At 37.6% G+C, this 25,498-nt stretch overlaps 1 protein-coding gene across 3 annotated transcripts in view; it reads left to right on the top strand.

Moving 5' to 3' along the window:
* LOC105837107 overlaps positions 1 to 25,498 on the top strand; it is a 92,045-nt gene that overhangs the window by 43,521 nt on the left and 23,026 nt on the right. The window contains exon 2 of one of the 3 annotated variants that reach the window (XM_036289864.1): positions 4,177 to 4,383. The exons of the other annotated variants lie outside the window; for them this stretch is intronic. The gene's annotated coding sequence lies outside the window, so the exon portion shown is untranslated. The remainder of the gene's footprint in view (positions 1 to 4,176; positions 4,384 to 25,498) is intronic. 3 annotated transcript variants of the gene reach the window in all.

Raw genomic sequence — 25,498 nt, 5'->3', positions numbered from 1 at the left:
CTAATCGATAAATCTTATTAAGAAAAATAAATATATTCCGTGAAATTCTGTTCTGTTCCCTTTTATTCGTAAGTGAAGCAAAAATGTAAGAAATGATATCTAGAAATAGAATTTCTAGAGGTTAATTTCCTTCAGGGTAAATTTGGAGCAAAAGAAAATTCACCAGAATAATCTCTATGTATTGTCAAAGTTTCATAATTTTTTAAATATTCGTAATTGACATTTCCTTCCTTTGTAAAAGTAAAATAAATAAAAGCTATGGAAGCCAACAACTTTTATAAGCTACTTTTTACTTATTGTTATTTTCATTTTCAAAGCATGACAGATTTCTATTTATTTCCACATTACCTTTATAAAATAGTACGCTCGCAGGTCCAAAACTGGAATTATTGATATTGAGAAGATTAAACAATTTGGTATTAATATATTATTAGAAACGTAATATTTAACGTTGATTTAAATAGATGGAACATTTAAATAGAAATTCCATTTTGCGTCAAGAGACTCAATGTTAATAATCGAAAGGACGGAATAATGGCCCCGCATTATCATCGCCGTAGGAATTATCCCTTTTGCGCGGATGCACAATACAGCATGCCCGTATCACCGTAACACATCGGCGAATCGGTGCTGTGACGATCGAGCGCAACATTCGATCATTAGCGTCGATTTACCGAGTAATCTGTCGCGCGGGCACACACACACACACACACATGCACACGGGTTAAGCACGGGGTGTGCGGTGTAACCCTTTTAACATCGAGAGAGCTGCAATTACCCCCGGCTCGATTCACGAATAGAAGCAGGACTGTGCACCGAAGTAGCGGCGGAGTACGATAAGGATCGATTCGGGTCGATTGAACCCCGTGGGTGCACACTGCGGGACGCCAAGTGGTGCGAGTCCGCGTGCGGTCCGGCCGTACATCGGCAGAGCCTCCGGCCGCGAACGACGTCATTAACGTGATCCGAGATCGTTAGGCGGCTCCGAAACTGCGTTTTCATGATTTGCGAATGTACATTAACTCGCGACAAACTCCCACGGAAACTCCCCTCCCGTCACCCCTCCCCTCTTCCGCTCCTCCTCGCTCGCGAAATTAATTATGCTGCTTCAGCGTGATAGAGCTTTATTACCGTATACGTTACACGTATAGCGCGACGATCTGTCGCGCGTAGATAAGCCGCGAGTTTATACGAGTTTCGCCTTCGCGGAGAAGGGAGGGATTTCCGTTCGATAAACTCTTTGAGCGACGACGCCAAGACAAGTTTTTCTTAAGGAAAGGAGAGAGTTCTGGTTATTATAAGCATAGGAAGGTATAGAAAAAACACCTTCGTGCTTTATAAATAGAAACCAGTGCGTACTTCTTCTTCGTCTTTAAAAATATTACGTATATTGTATTTTTATATGAAAATACATATTTATAATCTCTATTATTATACGTTATTAAATTTAGATTGATATAAAATTCTAATTTCGTTCGAGATAAATAATTTTGAGCGTTATCTAGTTACAGTTGAGAATTTTATTACGCAAATCTGCTTACGTACCGAAAGACTGAAGCGGAAAATCTCCGCTCTTCTTATTATCTTACGGAAAACAGGTCGAATTTAAAAGAAGGCCACGGGGCGGCGCGCATTACCCCGTATATTATGAAACGTCGCATTGTCTTCTGTTAAACTGTTAAAGGATCGGATTAGATAAAAAAAAAGATCTTCCGTACATATGCAGAAAAATATTCCCCCGCGATAAGATAAGCAATTACTAAATTTTCAGTTTTTTTGTTAATAACAATTATCAAACAAAGAATCATTTACAACAGCCTCAAAATACCCTCATTTACTTGAAACAAGAAATATTTATTTAAAACAAACTTCTGCACACACATACAGTGTATATATTTTATTTAAGTAAAGATTATTTATTTATAAGTTTTATATGCAAATCTATTGTAAGCATCAAATTTATTCAAAATATGTTCTGAATCAAGAATTTTTTTAATTAAAACAAAGATTCTGTTTGCTTATTACTTTTTAATTATTTTCGAAAGAATATACATTTTTCTTTCACGTATGTAATAATTTGCTTTTCTAGAATTTATGCAATCGTTACTTACTAAGAAGAAATAACTAAATTGAGTAATCGTTTTTCTTAATAGTACAACTGCTATTGTTCTGTATGTAAATTACGCAGAACATTGTCAAGGCTAAACGTACTTAATGTTTTACGATGAGCAATCGTAATTTTCACTTCATTGAAATTTTTATTCCGTTCCGTCTGCACCGTTGGAAATAAATTCGGGGATAAATTCGAAAATACATAAGTGCTCGGGAATAAATTATTCTCATCAATCGATTAAATATTAATTCGGATCGTACGTGTCGGAAGCTTCGACACGTATATCCCGGCTATACGCGGTAAGGTAAACGCGTTTACGCGTAACGGCTTCACGGTCGTTAAAGCTCAAACTTTAAGCGGCCAAGTTGCTAGGTCGCCGGCGGGGTAAGCGGAATTGTAACCTTGACACGTTACATAGTTGCTAGATACTAGTGGCGTGTCACAGTTGTAACTTAACCCTGCCCCCGTCCCCCGCGGATTGCCGGCGCAAGCGGAAGCGTCGCGCAGGCGAATCATTTATTCGCCGGCTATAACCTAAAGTTAAATTAGTTTTGTCGTCAGAAATTAATCTCGGCGATATAGCCGCAGCCGTAGTAGCCGCAACATTATCACCGGTTAAATAATTCCCCCTTTCATTTCGCGCACGATCTCTCGCCCACGTGTTGTCGCGCCGTGCTGAAACGCGCGCGAGAAGCGTATTACGCTTCGAGACACGAAGAAAACTGTCTCCGAGTCCGGGAGGGGGGAAGGAAAAAAAAGAAAGTTTTCATATTTAGTTTGGGGACACGTCAACGCGTCATAATCTCGTTTGCAAGTCTCCTTATACCTTTCCACGCGCCCGTTTATACGCTCACGCTTGTATACCCACTAATATATCAGCCTTAGAATAAAGTCCGAAATTATGTTTTCAGCGAGCTGCTATTACAGCTCGCAGTTCGTTTTATTTCACGAACGTCCCGCGAATAATTTTCGGAGTTATTTCCCCGTTTTGCAGATGCAACCGAACGCAAAATGAGAAAGGCGGTCGAGAGATCGAATATCGGGAGTAAACAAACGAATTAACTGTCCCCTCGATTGAGCCCGCTGACCCGCCACTTGTGCGGTTACAAAGGAAAATGCAATTCCCGGGGTGACACCCCCCTGACCGACTTTTTCGCCCTCGTTTCCCCGGGCGATCGTTCCTTCGTCACCCTAACTCTATTTCGGCCGCGCGCCCAGCACGGCGATTTGTAATTTGATTCGGTCTTCTACGATCAATTACAGACTTTGTCTCCTTATGTCATTACCTGTGCCAACCCTTTATACTAAAATTTATCCCTTGGTTTTTAAGGCCTATATATTTTTGATCCCAATCTTTCCTCAAGTCACATCACTCGGCGTTGCGTGAAAAAGATCGATGAATCTTTCATTCCTCCCCCCCGAGGGGAGGAATAATAAATTATTTAAAGTTAATTTTATTACGGTTCAGTTCAGTAAAACTCGCGGGATTTTCGGAGCCCGAATGGGAAATTAACTTCGTCGCCGCAGGGCAAATAATATTTCTCGATAAATAAAATTTTACAATTGCACAAAGTCATTCGGTATCACGTGTATAACAAATCCACATCTGTGAAATCTGATATTTGTTTTAAACTTTATCTACACATGCGTTGACGTTGATTGCTTTAAACCAGTGCTGTCCAAGATTCAATTTAATTTTTGACCTGTATTCTGCATTTATCTGTAGTATTTTCTTTTTTCTATGTGTTTAAAAAAAAAGCAATCAGCATAAACGTTAATACATATCAAATTAACGTCACTTTAAAGTTATTAGACGTTAGAGTGATTTGCCACTTTAATAAATTAACTCGTATGGGAATTTTATTCAGTTCTGTGAGATGAAAATGTTAATTTTATATACATAAGGTAACGAATCATTGAATAAGTTCAATTTTCACTTTTTAGAGTGACATTTCGTTCTACTTAGGGAGTGGACGGCACTGTTTTAAACGCTCGAAGGAGAGTTGCAATAATTAGCAAGTGCTCCTCCCCTATCTCTCTCTTTCTCTCTCTTTCTCTGCCAGATGTACATCTATGCTTGTCAAATTAACACCCTGATAATCTCGGAGAATGCGAGCGTGACAAAGCGTGGTTGCAGGCTGCTTTGCCAACACTCCGACTGCGTAGCACCAGGTCGCATCTCCGAATGGGAGCAACAGGCGATCGTCAACGACCTCGTCTTTCACACAGCCTCAAGAGTACAAAGGCGGGAACGGCGCATCGATCATGCGGTAACTCCGAATTGTATGCATCCACCATTGCTCGCAGTTTGCAGTCTAATGCACTGCCAGCGGAATCAGAGATATATATGCATGCACGTGCGAATGACCGGTTACAAAACGCTGTACATACAAGTCTGCACGGCTTTTGCGATTGTGATTCGAAATGGACGAGTAGTTTCTGCTGCGCTGAATCCAAATTTGTAAGTGAAAAATGTTTTTACCACGCGTCAGATTTTTTTTTAAAGTTAAAACGCCTTAAAAACGCATTTTTTATTATTTTTAAAAACTCCCAGATGACGAACCCGATATGCAAAAGAAGGGCTCAAATTTAATGCTTGAACATTGACCTTTGAAAATATCAAATGTCTTTTAACGCCGGCATTATCGAATTTCTGGCACGCTTTGTTTCTAGAAGTGGATGTAGTCGCACAGTGTCAAGTAGAGAACGACTGCCCCATGCAGTCCCGATGCGAAATACTATTGCAAATAGCAATAATCAATAGATGAAAATTCCTTTGGATACGTTTCAATTGGATGTAAAATTTTTTATCGATTTGTACGAATGCGCTATTCCGCAAGAGGCAACATGTAGTGCGAAACACACAAGGATAAACTTTACTAATTTAATCGATAAATTTGTCATAATGCTGGACCTTTTATTCTATTTATAGTTTTTATTATCTTATAGTCTGTCTTATTGACAGGTGTACCAATTTGCGCCACACTCAGATTTTATGCTTAAAACCACGCTATGAGAGAAAAATTGGAAAGAGAAATGTATAAATAAAATTAAACAAAGTTTTGAGGGAACGCTACAAACAATGTAAAATAATCTAATATTATTAGTAATATACTCTGCAATTTACATAAGAGAATTGTGCAAATTTTACTCGCGTTTTCGAAGAATTCGTTTTCAGCGGAAAAATTGTACAGAAAAAAATGTCATAAATATATAAACTATATGGATTTTCATTTCTCTAGTTATTTAAGCAGATTACGTTTTTACCAGTATTAATAAATTGTTTCCGAGAAATAATTTCGTTTTAGAAAATATATATATTATATATAAAATATATGTAAAGGAAAAATATAAAAGATAGTTAAAGATAATTAGAGTAATACAGTTATAATGAAGAAAATCATCTGTAAATTATCTCTAACTATTATAAATCGCTTTATAATGTTTCCATATTGCATATATTAAATTCTGAACTGTAGCTACGTACAGCGGTTATAAACATTGCAGGCGTATGTTGTAGGTGCTATACACTCGTCGTGTATAGATCTGCAATGTACAACGTACCGTGTCCACGTGGGATTGGGACCAATAAATATTCAATGAATTCCGATTTTCTATATATTACGGACACAGCAAAATGATCTCTATATATTTATTCGTGCGAACAAAAACACGACGATTGGCGCAAGGTACTTTATTTTTTTTCCGTATCCGCGACGCGACGGAAATTGAAACTCAAACGGAATTACATCGATTTTCGTACGCGAGAGAGTTACACCTCCGGGACGAAAAATTCTCTCTCTCTCTCTCTCTCTCTCTTTTATGCTTTTTTGCACAACGTCGCGCATTGATCTACATAAGAGCCTTAACGCTGGCCGTCGCCAAATGGTCATTTTTTGAACCTGTCCGCGTGTTGACGTGTATTACATGTTGCGCGATCGTAACAGCAAACGCAACGATAACAAAGTAAAGCACAATAAAGCGAAATAAAAAAAAGCGGTCGGGGAAAAAGTGGAGTACGATAATTCATAACTAAGCTGATGAAACTTGCGTTTGCAAGTGTTAAATTATATCTTACAGAAATTGTGAATTTTAACTCAATTTTTTAGCTGATTATTTATCAATTAATAATGATATCAATTAACCAAATCATTTTGAAAATAGTCTTAACGTATAGATCTTTAGTCTCAAACTTTCTGCACGGAGAAAAAGATTTCTTTAAATTTAACAAACCATTTTGTGCAACTAATCCAAAGTATATATTTTTTTGTTTCTAATAAATTTTATTAAATCTAAAGAAATGTGTATAAAATTTATTAAGAAATACGTGCTTTGGAATAGTCAAACAAAACTGATTATTAAATCTAAAGAAATCTTTCTCTCCGTGTGGCGATAGTGCAAGTGCTTGAAGAATTTTAATCAAGTTAAGAAATCTAATCGAGTTAACGACTTCTTTTTTCGGGATAAGAAAGATGAGATATGATGTATACCAAAAGCCAGCCAGCGTCGCTCAACATCGTCGTTTTCTCAACGATTCTTCGGCGGTGCACGAATTGTTCAGGTTTCGATTCGACGAAAGTTCCGATAGAAAGTACATAGTGGAAGATACATTTAGGTAAATACGAAACTCACATTTAACGTACGTCACGGACCTCCGGCCGGACTTATGCCCGGTTGCACAGCAATGCCTTAATATCCCCCTCGAAATCTACAGGTCGCCTGTTGCTCCGCGCCGTCATCGGACACAGAGAGAGAGAGAGAGAGAGAGAGAGAGAGCGACCCAGATCTCTCGCGAATAATCCGGCTTTTTTTTTCCCTCCCCAGGTAGGCTCCTCCACTATTGGTCCGCCCACGCATTCATCCCCCGGTCATGTACGTCGCGTCCGTTTACATTCGGCGTCGTTTCTTCGCCTGCCATTCGTCCCTGCCGCAACTCTTCCGCGACGATCAATACTCACCTGCACACGTCGTTGCACGCCGCTGCCAAGCCGGACGAGATAAAGGCGTGGGTTCGTGCCGTTCGCGCTGGAATACTACCAGAACGCTTACCCTCCCCGCGATATAGACGCGGATATCATTTTCATCCTACGCGACAGCGGCTGTTGCGAGTGACCGTCTGAAAGCGCATGATTACGTGGGTTACGGTCGGTTTAATCGAGAGCGTCGTTGCTGTGTGACGCAGCAATATTTCCCAACGACATTAACGTCGTCGACTTGCCGACGTGACGTGTATTGAGCAGGCACTTATCGCAGGCGGTCGCTTTTAACAACCTCCCTCTCCCCCCTCCCCCGGACGATTATCGCGACGTCGGAAAGTATATGTCAACGCTATATTTATTCTCGCATCGGGTGAATGAGGAAATGCGGAATCGCTCGTATCTCTTTTCGCGGGAGAGAAAAAGGAGCGCTTTCAGGAGTGCGCGTGCAGCAAGTTCAGAGGAAAATTTATGACAGTAATCTTCTTTTTCAAGTTGCAAAATCCAAAGTGCATCACTTTAATTCATATGACTGTGATATATCATATTGCGGCGGATGAGATAAATACTGACGTTTGAACGCGGGGAAGCGCTTCCGCGAAATTTTTTATCCCCTTTTATTCGACTGCACTTTTCACATTCCAACGTTACTTATGGTTACATAAACGCGGAGTTGTAACCAGAAAAAAAATAGATACAATTATTATGCAATTTAATTGTAATTCAGAGTCATTGTCGGTGTCGAATATATATTTATAATTGTTACGTAAATTATAGCTATTAGATTTTATTGCTACTAAAATAATTACGTTTATTATAATTGTGATTGCATTTACTGCATAAAAATATTTATTTTATATTTATGCTCCATATATTTGGATATTTTATTGTAAAAAAAATTGAGAAAATAAAATTGAAAAAATTTGAGCAAGCGAACGTTATTTGTTTCTTCGATTTTTATTAATTATAAAAATCTGATTGTAACGGGGCCAAATATATATACTTTTTTTCCTGTGAAATACATATATATACGTCATTTTATTTTATTAATTGTTTTATTTGTTAAGAGTACAGTTTTATTTCTATATTAAAAAATTTATATTTCAATGAAATAAATTTACATTCTACAAATAAATTTTTTAGCATCTTTTTTCAATGCATATTAATATTTGAAATTATTGTAATTTATAGTAAAATTTTGTCATAATTGATAGAGCTAAGATCATTGATGTTAGAGCAATAATAATAACTGTAAAACTGAACCTCTTATTTCAACTTATTTCAATTATTTCAACATGCAATTACCATCGCAAATACCAAACACTTTTTTCTCATACCAAAGAGAAAATACTTGAAAATTTATTTGTGGAACATTTATTGAAATAAACTTTTATTTGAATATGGCAAAATTAAATTTTATTCCTAGCAAATAAACACTAATTAAAAATTTTTTTTAATGATATATACTTCATAGAAACGTATATTTTGTTATTACAATCAGTTTTTTATGGCCATTAAATATTACAATTAAAACTTGCTTTCGAGTATTGTTTTTTGTTTTCTAATGTGGTTTACACATCGAAAGCGAAATAGAACGTATAAGCATATTGTTCTCCCAAATAGGCCAAATCATAATTATGCAAATATACAATGGATTGTCTAGTGCCGCCACAAACCCTCAATGCTGGATAATCGACCATTTAAGCGACGCATTGATTACACGCAATTATGCCAGTCATGTTTGACGCTTTAGCTCCTCTCTGGCCGTGGCTAAATCAAATACAATTTCTCTCTGGAACATCGTCGTGGGAGTTTAGTTTCTTCGGCGGAAGAAACTTTTTGCCAGAATAACGGATAACATACCTCGAGGCTCTTTATGCAAAAGGGAAACCGGATAGAAACAAAAAAAATTGTTCCACGGTGCGCTTTTTTTTCCGTCCGGAAAATGCGAGAGCGCCAGCGCGCGCGCTACGCGATGTGTCACGGTACATAAAACATCTTATCCTCCATCGTGCCCCGGCTGTTCGAGACGTGCCGTGCGTTATAATGGCGATTTATCATAAAGTTTGAAAACGGCACGCAACGGACGTCCACCACAAAATTACGGGCATCGTCGGTGCGTCACGCACGGCATGACACTTCCGCCGTCGCGAATGGAACGGATGAATCTTATACATATAAATTACCTTTAGTCTTTTAGGTGCTGGGTTTCCACGAAACGTACATTTTTCTCTCAGAACGTGGTCTCGCAGAGGATCCGCAGAATCCTGAAAAAAGAAAAAAAGTTCCACGTGAATAAAATTGAGCGTAAAGATTCATAAAATGTTACGTAAACGCAAATCGAGTTATCATGCATGTATATGTCGCTACTTGAAAAATTTTTAAGCGGATATTTTCAAATAATATTTGCAATCTGTCTATTAAGAGAGCGTGGCCGGCATAACTTTGAAACTTATTTATCATAATAAAAAAATGGAAAGATATAATTTGCCCTAGGAAGCTTTAATTTTTACATGTGTCTACGTTTTTTCTAGGAAGATTTATTTCTTTTCTAGTGTGCACGGAAACTCGGTTTGAATTATTTTATATTCACTCGATAAATATATCTTTTTCTTATATAAAGATCGGACGATGAATAATTTTTTTATTTAAAACGTATTATAGAAGGATTCACGCTATTTGCTCTGTAATCCAAATTTTCCATTTTAATGTTTTCCAAACAAAAGTTATGCTGATCACGTTCTCTTATTAGACAGACTATATTATAGAAGAGAAAACGGTATCACGACCCTTGTAGGTATTATGTTCGTAAATCTCCATTATTAGGCGACAAATTCTAATGAAACTACTCGTGAAATCATTTGTTTAGCAAATTTATTTATGCAATGGAGATAATTTGCCAATACGTAATAATCGACATTTGTTACAAGATATTTTTGTTTTCGTACATTTTTTTAAGGTATATATTTCAATATATTTAACAAATTATATATCTTTTTATTCTTTTTAAATTCATATTGGCGCGTTATCGTTCAATTTTGTTTTTAGAATTTTATCATGTTGAAAAATGAAAAATGTTTAGCGCCTATAATGACATAGTAAAATAACTATAGTTAGAAATATTATTTTTATAGTAATTATTAATACAATATTAGGGATAACCATAAGCTATATTTTAGAATTTTATAATTTATAGTACAATTTTTTCATAGTGGGTATCACTATAAGTATACGGTTATTACTACTAATATTATTATAATAGTTACTAGAAAAATGATAATTTCTGGCTATAATCACTATGCAATTACAGTCGCATCGTATATTTTTCTATCAGTGTATTAACATTCGGGTGGAAACAAATTTTTGGAAAAGCTACAGCAAAATTTTTTTAATGGTGGAAGCAGCAATTTTAGAAATACGCAGAAACCTCAAGCGCTTTTTCGGTTTACCCGGTCCATCGATCATTTTCGCAAAATCAACAACACGGAGATGGGAAATACTTGTAAACTACATACGTGCACACGCGCAACGCTCATGCATGCCAAATTAAACGTATGACGAAATTACGCCAAATTTTACAGAACGAGTCAATTCGTGGCGGACATGCGCACTTCTCTTCAAAGCGCTTCAAGCAAATCTCTCTTCTTTTATAATATTTTTTAATGCAAATACTATTTTACTGCGGCAAGCCGTCTGGACGCGGGAAAAGTGATAATAAAATTTGCAACTTGCATTATTTCTCCGAGAGAAAATCCGTTTAATAGTAGCCATGTTTTTTGAAGACTGTTGAAAAGTTGCACGTGCTCGCATTCTATTCGTGCTCATTTATTTGTGCATCAAAGGCGCAAACTTAATTCCGCGAGGAGTTACAGCCGCGTCTGAACTTGGTCAACTTTACGTAGACTCATTTCCGATCCCCTGGAATACGTAAGTGCGTATTAAAAGCGAAAAGGTGTTACGTGTTTCGAACTTTAGTTTTCAAAGAGCCTGTACAAACTAAATCCGACACGCATAATGACCGTAATCACACGTGGATCAATGACGCGCTGCTCATGTCTTCTTTTCCGCCTCGTATATAGGCTTTTCTCTATTAATATCTAGAGACGTTAGAGAGAGAGTGTTTGCCGTCGTAGGACGCGGATGTCGCGCCGTCGTTATTAATAGCATTTCTGATGTGCACATGAATGATAAAATAAAGGTCGAACGCGCGGGAAAATAAAAACCGCGAAAGTAAAACTTACAGTTTACGTAATTTTTTTGAAGTAAGGGAGAGTTGCCGAATACATATCACTTGAATTATATTTTATTATATTTACTATTTAACAATAATTTATATGCAAATAAATGTGAGAAATTATAGCTTGATGTTCCAGGTATCTATTACTGTAATGATTAACTTTTCACTGATAACAAATTAATTTATAAATGAATATTTTTGCAACATTTTGCAAAGGTTTACTTTAGACAATCGATTAATCGTGTAAATTATATTGCCTTTGAAAGTATTAAATTTACGAATTACAATAATTAAAAATATAAGGAATTATTAATAATAATACTTAATTTATTAACAAAAGAATCAAATATTTTAAATAAGAAAAGACCTCGAAATACAAGTAGCTTTAATTTATTTTAGTAAGTGACATATTTTTATTTATATTATTTATTAATTATTAATCTTATTATTTATTGTAATAAAATTAATGCTATAAATTAGGAAACTTAATTGTAAAAATAACGATTTAATCTTTATAATAATTGCAAATATATACATATATATATAACACGATAAACGTGAGATATTCTACAATAAATCTTTTTTGTGAAAATAAACAAATTCGGTATAAAATTGCATGATTATCAACTACAGAAGTTGATTAAAAATCAACGTCAGTTGTTCCTGATTTTTTAAAATGTTATCTCGTACAAAACAAGGTGTATCCTATTAAACTTTTATCTATATTACTCGTTTCTCATTTATTTTAAATTTTTATCACGCAATACGTTGCTTATATTCAAGTAAAAATACAAAATATAGCGATGGGATACGATTTAGGCGACCGGCACGCGTTCAGGAACTCTCCCGTATCTTCCCCTATCTTGGGGCTATAATCATTAAAAGTACATAATGGGGTGGCGAGCAACACGTGTCATCTGGTATATCTGATGGTAAAGTTAATACCTCAAAACGCATTAGCTGAATTTAACGTATCTCGCGTAAGTATCTCGTTCCATTTTTTTTTATCACTACGTAACGTTTCCATTATAATTCTTTCGCGATTCAGAAAGCACACATTCATCCCATGCAGCTTACCTTATACATAATATTATATTACATAATATGATTTCAGCGGTCAAAAGCGTACGTTATACTTTTGCTACGTAACCCGTAATATATACGACTTGGTTTTTTATTTCACAATCGAATTCGGACGAACTCGATTTTGACTTGCACCTTCTACGCATATTTCCGTCTGTTCGAAGTAATCGGACGGACGTAGCCGCGCGAACAAATATTTGGCAAATGGTACTATACGACCGCGATGAAAAACGTGTAGCCCATCACGTCCACAGAATAAGTACTTAGTGGTAATGAAGGACTTGCGCGCCGTGAGTGGCCAAAGGGTTGGTTGCTCGGGACATGTCAGGAAAAGCAATTTAATCGTCAGCTGCGCTAAGAAAATATTTTGAAAAGCGGAATACATAACCCGCGAGAAACAGAGTATGCGCGCGGTGGAATTTTACAAAAACTAGGCTGCGTCTAACGATGCCCGCGATATTGAATATTTTTGATGAAGATACCGTATCTTTGATGTGTTACGGCGGATAGTCGAGAGGAAATTTTGAATGGAAAATATTCGCATGCCGCGAAACGCCGAAGAGAGAAATTATTATGAATAATAATTATGCAATATATGTTCAATGATTTCATTATAACACGATTATGTAATACTTTATTCCGCTTTTTTGAATTAATATTAAGCACAAGTGAGAGAGAAAAATTTTAAATACGATTATTACACTGATAGAGGAATGTGTCGTATTAATTGTGATTATAATTGCATAGTAAAATAATTATAATCAAGAATATTATTATTATTAGAATATAATATTAGTAATAATAACCATGTGGTGCATTTTAAATCTGTATAATTTATAGTACAATTTTTTCGTAGTTTGCATCGCTATAAATATATAATTATTATTACTAATATTATCATAACAGTTATTATAAAAATGATATTTCCGACTATAATTATTTTACTATGCAATTGTAGGCGCAACATTCACATATTTTTCTATCAGTGTGGTAATTCGGTTGAAAATGCCGCCTCCTTCGATTTACATTTGACATTTTCATCGGTCGATCTCAATATTGTTTCAAGAATTTAAAGTAGCGCTCGACCCGAAGACAGAGCGGTGGAACTTTTCTTATAAAAAAAAAAAAAAAATTCATGCATCTACTTTTTCATGCATCGCGATTTGAATCACCGAAATTACGTTCCTCCGTTCGAATATTAAAAATTCCCCGTGAATAATGGCTCCCGCCACTTTCTTTCAATAGAATTCGGTCCCGATCGAACTCTAATAGCTACGGCGATTTTCTGGCGTTCGTCCTGAAACCGATGGAGCGTCCCGTCAGCTTCCGGCCCTCTCGTTACACCCCTCGCGATCTCACCGGATCGCGGGATTGCCGATTTCGTCGGTCGACCTACTTCGGCAGAGGGGCGTTACTCGCGATGAATATAGGGAGTACGCGTGCATGCAGGCAAGAATACACCTCCCGCACATGCATGCATATATGCGCCGCGGTGTTTGCGTAAATATTAAATTGAAGATACGGCGCGCGCGCTCCTCTCTAAAAAGAGAGCCGTGCTCTCGTGCGCATAAACAGCGCCATTCAGGTATTACATCGGGGAAATCGATCGTCCCCCGATAAAAGTGACGTCTCGCCGAGAGCGCGCGTCTCGTATCCCTATCGATGCAAACCCGCCCCCTCAACCCTCCTCCGCCACCCCATCCTCAAATCTGATAGATCGAACGTACGTACGTACATGGGAAACTTCGACGCCCGATGCGTTTTGCATTGCAGATAATGTGCACGGCGCACGTGTGCGCGTGTGCCCGTGTATGTCCCGGGATAAAATGATGAAATATTCGAACGTACGCTCCGCTGAACGATGACGTATACGTATATACCCGAACGCTCCGTCCGGGCGATGATTTATGACTTATTAAATCGTCGGGGAATCAAAGGCGCGTGGCCGCTCGAAACAGCGTCCGCGTAAAGTCATTTTACATTTTACGCGCCGCACCGTAATTACACGCCGCGATATAAAATAAATGACACACTCATCTCTCTGCATACGCGGCTCGATTAGCCGATCGTAACCGATTGTAATTGATGTTTTCTCTCTTTTTCTTTGTGTTTTCTCCCTTCCTTTTTAACGTCGCACCGAATCAAATGGAAATTAATGCGTTATGTCCGCGCGTCGTGTTCCGGCCGTTCGCATCGCATTACGAACGTACCTCGCAACAATGCCGGGGTACTTTCCGAAGTATAATCAATATCGGTTTCCGTCCGGGCTAATGGCGATTGAAAATCTCGGAGGGATCAACTGGCGGTTGCAATTTATTTCGTGTTTGCCTCCTGTTCTCCTCTCCTCAGCGCAGCGGAACGCTAACGGAATAAGTTGCAACTCTCTCTCTTTCTCCCTACCGTCTGTTCTCCTTGTATTTCTTTTTTAACGGCAATCTCCGGCCTCAAGATTTCCCGTCGATGCTGATTTCTTTTCGGAGGAAAATCGCTATCGATTTTCGCTTGTTCGCGCCGTCGGCCCGCATTCTTTTCTCTCTCATGTTGTTTGTCAGTTAAAAGTCGGTCATCTTGACGTTACTTTCCGGTCCATCGTCACTATTTTTAAGAATATATGTGTCACATCTCGAAATATTGCCAAAAATATGAATATCAGAATGACATATCAGAGATTGTTCTGTTATTACGTTTGAATGCCTGGATAAACGATATGATTCTCTTACCGTTTTAAATATTATTTGTTTGCTTGCTCTTGATTTTTATGTAAAATTGCATTTTGCTAATAAAATTGTAATAAAAATTCGTGCAAAAATTTATTTAGATTAGTTGACTCGTTTAAAAACTCTTTTAAAAACTGCAGCAAAACATAGTCATTTTACATTATATAAACTGTTATAAACCAAATTATGTATTGCATTATTTTTTTTGCAATTGGTTTCAGAACCAAAATTTGCCAAGGGCATTCACTAATCAACGATTAAAATTTTGATAATTAGAAAAAAAATAACGTGCGTGTATTTTCAACGTGATTCAGTTCTGTGAATAGAGTTTCATTTTGAACGCAGTTTAATCTTTAGTCAACTCGTTTTGTTTACATTCAATTTTACCTTCAATCAGCTGAACGTATATTTTGTGTCATAATTTAAATATTGCAATTAAAATTAGTTTAACGTAATTTATAATATTTACACTTGAAAATAGACATAACAATTACTTAAATTTAATTGATTTTTTTGGAGTTTAAATTTTTCCGGTAAAAAATTTTTATATTAAGATATATATAAATATATTTATATATTTATATGTTTATATGAACAATATTTTGAACGGATTGTTCTCTTTATCAAGATACACAAATGGAACAAATATAAAAAAAGAACAACAATTTTATACAATCGGAGAAAATGATTCTTATTTTACGTACGTACCCTTGTCATCGGAGGATAATAAAATCTAATTTATTATAATATATCATAATAATTCACATGCAAGATGTTGTGTATACGGTATCGAGTACAGAATATACTTCATACTAACTCAAATATTGACATTTCGCATTATTTTCTGCTTAACTGCTCAAACTCGTTAACCGACCAAAAATTGACATGAATATCATTTAATTAATTTAAGCTTTCACTTAAAAAAAAAATAATGGAAAATGTTGATCGAAGTTAAACTTGGTTCAAATTTTGCACTACGGTGGAAACGGACATAAAACCTACGAAGCTTGTAGTTTTAAAAATTCGACAACTTTCAGCTGGTGCTGTACAGCCAAAGCAATATCCTTAAATCAATTCAAACGATCGCAATATGGGCGATGTTAAAAGAAGAAAGTTACACGTATGACCGACTTAATCTATTTTTACCCTTTGTCGTCTCGTTTAGTCGTCTCTTTTTATTTCTCCAAAAAGGGGCTTCCCTCGTCCTCGCAAATATCGCGGTCAGCTTTCAGATTACGTCGAATCGGTTTTTCAATTTTTTTTTTTCTTCAACGACGCGACACTCGCTTGATCATCTCGTCTTTAAATCCAATTCACGTTACACAGTTTCTTACACCGCGACCGAGTGGCTCTGGCTGCCGCCTGCGAGGGAACGCGGAGACGCCGGCATATAAATTTCTAACACTACTGAATTTCTGCGAGCCCGAGCCAGGCAGCCAGGCAGAATTCGTTAGCGTCCGCGCTCCTCCCCTCGCGGCTTGTCTTTAATAATGCACGCGGGGATGTCCTGATTTCATAGATCCCCCTTTGCTGGAACGAGCGAGACAGATTTAGGAAGCGCCGCCGCACGTTATTTGAATTTCATGATATCCGATCGGCGGGAGGACACGTGCGCGATCATTTGCGCGCGAGGCGCGTGTAAAGGAGAAATCCCGTGGTCTTATATATTTCCACGTGACGCGCAGCTGTGTGTATTTCATATTTTTATATCACAGATCGTAAACTCTCTCTCGTCGCGCGTGTAGTAGTTGCCTGCGGACCACGGGGATAATAAAACACCAATAAATGAAGACCGGCGTGCGCGCGCGTCGGCGGTGAAGCTCCTGGACGAAGCTCGGGGACATTTTCTTTTTCTTCGTTTTTTTTTTTCCTTTTTGCTGACAGCCGGAAAGCAGCGAGTACACGAAGCGAAATAGCGTGGAAAGAGAAACGGTCGGATTGCGCTTTATCTCTGTATCCAAAATCCTGACGAAATCCCGGCAAGTATCGGTCAAACCGGAAGGGAGGGAAGGGAGGGGAAGGAGGAGGGACGAAGAAACTGGAAATCGGAGGAAACGAGGCGTTCCCGTTGCCCGATTTCCCAGCGATATCGACTTCGCAAGTTTCTTCCTGCCCACTTTGCTGATCTTTCTCTTTTATCGGGGAAACGACGACGACGACGAGACTTTGCTTTCACCCCACCGTCGCGCTCCGTGTACAACCTCATAAATCCCGACAAACATCTCCCATTATCAGATGATGCCAGCGTCTTCAAGTGTACTAGGTGTGTTGCATATTATACACAACGTTTGAGGAAAGAAACGCGGAGCTACCGTGTATCATTGGCGGACGCTGCATGCACGATGACACTTTGAAAAATAGTCCGCAGTATCTCTTAACGATACCCGCGCGATACCGGGAGAATCAGCAATAGCTGAGCGATACGCGAAACAATACGCGGGCTTTCCTGAGAACAATGGATGCCCCCGCGGACGCAACAATGGACGCATAGGATGAATGCACTTAATGGGAAAATATCCTGCGAACAAAGAACAAAGTCGAGGCTACTTTCGGGCCAACAGATACAATTTAACACTTAGGGAGGAGGGGGGTTGCCGAACGCGCGTACAGCTTAATTTTTTGTTGTTATATTTCTCATTTGATTTGTAGATAAAGGAACATGAAGCTTATTTCAGTTTCTATTGCAGCAACGTTTAATCTTTTATTTAATAATAAATTAATTTATCATAATGCAACACGTTGCAAGTAATACGATTTGGTCAACTTAAATCATATCTGTAAGTCAACTAGATTGTATCGCCTAAAACCTAAAGTATCGAAATTATGAGTTGAAATAATTAAAAATTCAAGATATTGTTAAAGAATATTTATTTGATTAATATTAAAAAAAGATAAATACTTTAAAAAGATAAGAATGCCTAAGTAAAACTGGTTTGAATTTATTTTAGAACGTGATATATTTAATCTCAGTTTTATTTTTATTATAATACTCATTACCTGCATAATTAAAAATTTGTAAAGTGGATTTAAAGAAGCTTGCTAAATTTTACATAAATGATAATTTAATTTTTATAACAATTATAAATATGTATGTACAATTAATTAAAAATATCCTAAATAAATCTTTTTTTAGATGGTTATTATTATTTTTCAAATATGAAACATTAATGAGGTTTGATTTAGGCGACCGGTACGAATTTACCAACTATAATCGGGCGTTTGATAAAAATAAAATATGCGAGAGCTCGTGATTTGAGTTTACCTGGTATGTTTGGATATCTGACTATTTTTTAATCCCGCTCCCGCGAGAGATGCGTTCAAATATTCAAGGCTTTCAAACGTGGCGGATGCAATTTCTCGTGACACACGACACGTCGAACGTTTTCGTTCAATTTTGCTTCTTCGCTCGATTTCTATCTCCAGGTATAGGAGCACGTCAGAAGTTGTTCGGCGACAATTTTACGAAGCCCGAGAAAGCCGGCTTGTCCGGGGAGCGCGACTTAGCTCAAGCGCGGTCGATCAAGCCACACACGAAAGTAGTTCGTACATAGTTTGGATTCCTGTAAATTACAGAGCCACCGCAAGAAGCGACTCACGTTACTGCGGGATTGTCGATTAATAGCGATTGATAGCAACATTAAGATTGACAATATCGTAATTGATTATTTTCTAACGACTACTACTATCCTGGAAAATTCAAAAGGAGAATAGAAAAATATCTTGTAAATACCATAATTTGTAATTTCGAATTTTTTAAATCTCTTTAATAATTTTTAATTGAGAGAATTTATATATAAAAAGATAGATAAAAGAGAATATAAAAAATCCTATTATAAGTTTCATAATATTACTGTAATTTTTTAAATTATTTTTAACTGTAAGCATTTTGTGCAATAGTTACAACTATAAAGAGCTAATAATTGTAGAAGAAAAAAAAAAGATCCTATTTCATAAATTTCATAATTTATAATTACATAATTTATAAATACTCAAAGTACTTTTAATAATTTTTAATTGCAACAAACACTATTTTAAAAAGCAAAAGTAATCGTGCACATAACTAAATATTCGTTAAAATAATTTAGCAATTTAACTACACATTGCTTCGAGGTAACATTAATCGGACTTCTCTCGCAGCAAATTAATTTTAAACGCGAACGTGGCGATCACGCAAAAAGATAGCACTTTGAATCTATAAATTTTCCGTAATGTCGAGTCTCACAGTCCATTTGCATATGGAACGAGTGCTACGTAGTAGTTCCATTTTGTAGCAGCTCGTGAATAATCGTTAGTTCGCCCCGCGCGACCAAACTTCATCGCGCATTTCCGACCGATGTAATTTTGTCGATCGAAATTACGCTTTTATGGTCTATCGTGGAGAGGATCGTTCGTCGCGATCTTAATTTGAATCACGTCGATTACCCGGAATCCTCGACGACGGCCACCATGGCGGACAAATTGATGTCGTTTAACACGATCAACAATGGACTTATCCGCACGACTGCGAATCAATTTATCTTCCTGAAAGCGCGACGAGCCACCGGGGGATTCAACCGGTCGTGATTGCAAATGATTTTTTCGCTAATTCACATCTACCCGGCAGGCTAAACGAACCGCTCTCCACCTCCCTACTTCTTGCATTACCAATAAATCGTGAAACTCGATCTAAAGCCGGAATTTATAGTCGCAAGTAATTTTCAACCTTCTATTAAGAGTGTAATTAATTACAAATTCATATTCATACAGATCGTTATTCAACTATTTGAATCCTTATAAAAATTAATGGGACAGTTGTTAACAACGTCCCAAATACTGGAAATTTAATCTTGCTAAGTACTCTTTTAAAAAATAGAATGGAAAAAATTAAAAATAAAACGTGTAACAATATTAATAATTAAAAAAAAACATTTATCGAATTTCCAGTACTTGGAACACCGTCAACAATTGAGTGATTTATCTTGTTTACGAATAAGATTTATGGAACTGTTTTGCGTCGAATAATGAAGTCGACATGAATATCCCTGCGTTTCTTTTCCATTTCTTTTTCATGTACAGTTCGCCGCAAATGATAATTTGTAGAAGTAATTCTACAGAAATCTCGCAGCGAGAAAATTTCAGATTGTATCTATTCGCACGTACGTATACATATTGTAGATACGATTTTATGGATTTCACGAATACCTTGATGTTTTCTTTTAACCGGTCGTGCTACATGTGTCACGCGAAACGTATAGAACTTATGACGTTTCGCGTTCATCAATCACGGCTAATGGACGCGTTCGTTGCGTTGGTCTACGCGTTATTTCCACGCGATCGTTTGAACCGAGAAAGCGAGGACGGTGCGAACTCCGAATCATTTTTACGTTTTTTTCCCCCATTGCGGAGGCTGCGAGGTCTGCAAAATGGAAGCGCGCGTGGCGCGCAAATAGCTTTTAATTACTGTCTCTCAACGTGAAAAATCCAACAACAATTAAAATGCATAAAAAAGATTCAATTAGCGCCGATTGTGCCATTTGTATGAATTGTCGGTTATTGTTGATTAAACGACGAGTAAATAAAACTGCCCTGCCGCGCTTTTGTTTTCGGGTTTAGGGGCGCATTCCGCGATAACGGCGCAGTTACTGCTTGTAAAACTGCCAGGCTGTCTTCGCTCAATGTTTAAGCTCATTAAGATCGGCCATTAAAATCGCGCGACAGTTTTGCTGAGTACGCGAGAGCGCGGCGGTTCGACCGTGCCGTATCGTTTTCTTTCACCTCCTCGTGAGATTCCCTCTGACGTAATTTTACTTAAATACTTGAAAAACTTCTCATGAAATTCCCTTCTCCCTACGCGATAATCTCTGCGGAAGGTTTTATCAACGGGGCCGGGAATTCACTGATTTTCTGTGTAATACGACGTCGATTACGGCCTTTAATTGAGTTGTCTGGTAGAAGAAGAACAGCGATAAAGATTTCAGATTAACGCGGTTTAATCGCATCACTCCACCAGCTTTACCGTGACTTCCCCGCCGCTTCTATATCCGTCCTTCCCCGTCCAAACCGAAGTTTGCAGCATGCGCCCGCGCGGGCTGGCGCATCTTCAAAAATCGATTTAACCGCTGCGAAGTCTTCTATCTTCCGCGTGGCAGTCGTAGATAAGAGTAAAAGGTAATGTTTCGGAAAGCTCGCGTAAAAGCCACGGATGAATTATTCTAACGCCAAACATACCCGTGAGAGACTCCGCTGAGCTATTGTTTCTGTTTTTCGCGTTCCATTAAATCGTATCTCGGCACGACCGAGATAACGATTGTGTGAATTTTACTGACGTATAGCGGAGAAATCCAGCCTGGAAATATTAAAATCACCGGCGTTGCATTGTTTCATTGTTATTTTATTCAAATGTTTGCTCGATACTTTTTTTTTAAATGTTTTATTCAGATTCTATGATTTTCTAATTGCATGATAAACAATATTACAATCCAGTATCATATTACGTGAAAATATCAAGTCTTAAGAACAGCAATTCTTTATTTATTTTCTCTCTTACTTTAACGTAGGACGCTCCAAAAATATATATGAAAACTTGTTACCCTTAAGGTCTGAACAATCGCGAGTAAATGACTGTTTAACTCTTTAGAGGCTGCATCATTAAGTTTCTTTTTATTTTTTGATTCTATTTGACACCTAGTTAACTTTTTTTATTATTTTATTGCTATTTTAATTAAATTCTATGATTTGTCAACTGATTGCTAAATAATTGATTATAATTCATTATTACATTCTCTATAAAAGCATCAAAAGCTTTAAAAAATAACAATTTTTATGTATCCTTTTTTACTTTGTTGCTCTCAAATAATTAAACGTGTCTGGAATTTGCCCAAAATATTTATGATATCTTACAATATTCAACCTGAATTGTAGCCATAATTCATTATGTTGCTATTTTAGTATCATTTTATTTAAGTACATTTGGCTAATACATTATTTTATTACTATTTTATTCAGATCGTGCGATAATAAACGATACCTATTATAATTATTAATGCTACAATCTGCGATACAAATATTGTATTCTACAAAAATATCAAGAGATTTAGAAATAGCAATTCTTTATTTATTCTTTTTCACTTCAAATAATCGAGCGTGTCTGCAATACGCTGAAAACATACGCGAAAACTTGTTACATATATCCACCTGTATCTGAATTGCAGCCATAATTCATGCGGTAGTAACGGAACCCAATGGCAAAAATAGTTTTGACCGCGCACATTTCGATATCTCGACAATGAAATATGGCTGATATAAGAAGGGCACGATGTAGGAACCGCCTTATGGTAAATCGGAATAAAAATAGGCGACGACAAAAAAGAATTTTAGTATATAATATAAGATTTTCATAACTCTCTCGTACACGCGCGCGCGCTCTCTGAAGTCGAGATTCAATTTTTATACAGCTCTGGCTATCAATAGTGTGTTATAGATACATCCTCCATATCAATCTTGCGTATAGAATACGCTCAATGCCGCGCGTAATACATACCGACAAAATTCGAAATAGCCGAGGGACGGCGGTGGCGATTCTATTTTAACATTTCAAAGGGAGCTTCCGCGATACAAAACTTCGCGACTGCGTTACTTTTAACGAGACATGACTATTTCTTCTCGCCCGTGTCTCTGAAGTAATACACGCTTATTGTACCTTACGGACGGATGATTAAATTCCGTCCGAGCGAGTTAACAAGAAACTCGGAGAATCTCAATACGCGGCAGCGAGGAAGAAAGAGAAGGCGCGCATTCTCTGCCTCATCGCGAGTTAAAGTTGAAGAGAGTTGGTTTCAACCGCACTCGCGCGAAATGAAGCCGGGGGTTGCGGTTGCTCCTCCTCCTCCTCCTCGCGAAAAGATTTCCTCTCAGCGTCTGCCCCAATGCTCGTCGCGATGAAGCTCGTTGGGCGGAGGGAGAGGGAAGAAAAATCAGTTGATTAAATCCGACCCGGAGAACATCGGTCGGCCTAAGCGGCCACACGTGTCGGTGCTTAAAAATAAACCCTCCTTCCTCCCCCCCGGCGAGGGTTAATTGGGATTTATTGTACGACGATGTAGCGCGTGCGAATTGGTTGGATAAATGGGAAACGGGGAAGCCCTTTAGAGAATTGCTCTACTCTCGACTAACTAATTTGTCGTCACTCCCGAACGGAGGGTTGTTTTAACGTAACTATTGTTGGCTTTCGGTCGATACGTTCCCCCCCTCCCCCCTGCGGGACAGTTGCGGCGCATTCGGGCGCGACGAGGGACGGCAGAATCTCATTTTACACCGTGGGCCATGTAGATAGGGAAGGATCTCTTCTCCTCTCACGGGAGAAAAGGAGAGAAGACAGAGATAAACGCATTTGTTTCGAGGTAAGAACACGGGGCGAAACTCCGCGAATAATTCTCCGCTTTTTACGAGGCGATCACTGTCAAGTAATATCCTCTATCATTGTCGCCGTGATACGCTAGATTAGCCTCGCAAGTAGTAGAGGAAAGTTTGTTGAAATCGCACATGAATCATTACCACCTTACTTAAAAATTCAACCGATATACTTGTACAGCTTCTAGTTTCTATTCGTAGAAAAATTGTGATGTTGTAAATAGGTTTTTTTTCGACAAATTTTGTAGCTGAATCCTAGAAAAAAAAAGTGTAGCCTGGTAGACTTTAATAATTTCATTATGTTTATAATACTGTTAGATTAATAAGGTTAAACTTCTTTTCAATTTCGTCTGTAAATTAGATAAACAAAATGTCACGGAATGCCCTGGTCTCCTAAATCACATTACGATATTGCCTCCCGTGACATAAATACGTGTTCTTTTTTTTTCACAGCAAACGGGAAGTGGTCAAAAAGGAATACGGAAAGTGTGTGAAATGAGAACGAATGAAAAAGAGAAATCCGGAATCTGTGAGTCGTACTCTGAAAGAATACGGAGACCGTGAAATAAGATCAAATGAAATAACATAAATAAAATACTGCGCTTCTTTAAATAAAAATTATTATTTTTACAACATTATATTTTTCTTAAATTTGCAGGATTAAACTTCTTTATTTTAAAATATTATAATTATTCAAAAAGTTACGTAAGAATTAAAGAGGAAATTTTACATATTTTTTTTTATTATAATGTAAAGAACTTAAAAACACTTTTCATAAATTCTGCGTTATGAATTTTCGTGAAAAGTGCGATTTCGGTAGTTTTTCCCTAAATGCTTTCTTTCACTCCCATGCTTTTACAACATTTATTACAACCGGTTACTCTTGCGGAAGCGTCCGCTTTAATTTCCTTAAAGGCAAGCGCTCCGAACAAATGTTCCACGTTTATTTGCGCTTTTAGCAACAGTTCCTGCAAGTAAGTAAAAGCAACAGTGGTTGGCACCGTTTTGTTCATATAAACCCAGCGTTCGAGGTTCCTTTTTTCCACTCGGCTAGTGAGAACGAATCGCGCGAGACGTTGTTATTTGCACAACGCATACGAATTGAATAACAACGAGAGGATTTCTTGTCTATGGAAAGCCGGACTATCGTGTCTGCCTTTTTCCACATTTTTCGAGAGACTCAGAAATGCGTCCTCGTATAAGCGAAGAGCATGCAAAGTGTCCTAGATTCTAGTCTGCATTTCTTTTTTTTTTTTACAATTGTTTGTGTGGTAGTTTTCTCTCTAAAAATTTTATAACAACGCATAATTATAACGTTCAGTGCTGTTTGCTTAACTTCTGCGGATAAAATTTTATCAATTTTTCATTTTTATATTATTTTATTTTATATCGTTTAACTTTTTAGGAATACAATTTTATTAGAGTCAGACATTATTGCCTTTTCATATTGCGATAGTTACAGCACGCGTGATAAAAATACGTATATATATGTGCGATATACTGAAAGTTTGTTTCACATAACGTAACGAAATTTAACTTCAATAATCTCACTTGAATATAATTAGTTCATTATAGTAGTTTCGAAATTTGCACGTTTAACCGTGACTTGAACCCCGCGGCTGCGGTTGGCGGCGATCGCGGTTTCGCAAACTCTCGCGTGCCCCCGACTTATTTTCTTCGCCATCTTGGCAGCTCGACAAAGAGGCCTGCCGAGAACACGTAGCTCAACAGGTAGCTTTTAGAACCCTCGCACCCTCCTCCTCCCCTCTTCCTCCGTATTTTTCTGCCGTTCTTTCATATTTTACATGCTGCGCGGGCGAACTGTCACGCCTACACGCGCGGATCGCTTCTCGCTGCTGATACCTTCCACGTCGCTTCACCCTTTGACATCGAATTCTATTGAATTTTGACGGGGTACACACATGTACACGCATACATTCTCACGATCGCGATAAATGCGATTAAATAAACTCATTCGTTTCAC

Source organism: Monomorium pharaonis, chromosome 7, assembly GCF_013373865.1.
Source record: "Monomorium pharaonis isolate MP-MQ-018 chromosome 7, ASM1337386v2, whole genome shotgun sequence".
NCBI classification, from domain to species: Eukaryota; Metazoa; Arthropoda; class Insecta; order Hymenoptera; family Formicidae; genus Monomorium; species Monomorium pharaonis.
Note: the sequence above shows the minus strand (reverse complement) of the source record. Positions and strands in the feature narration are given on the sequence as shown.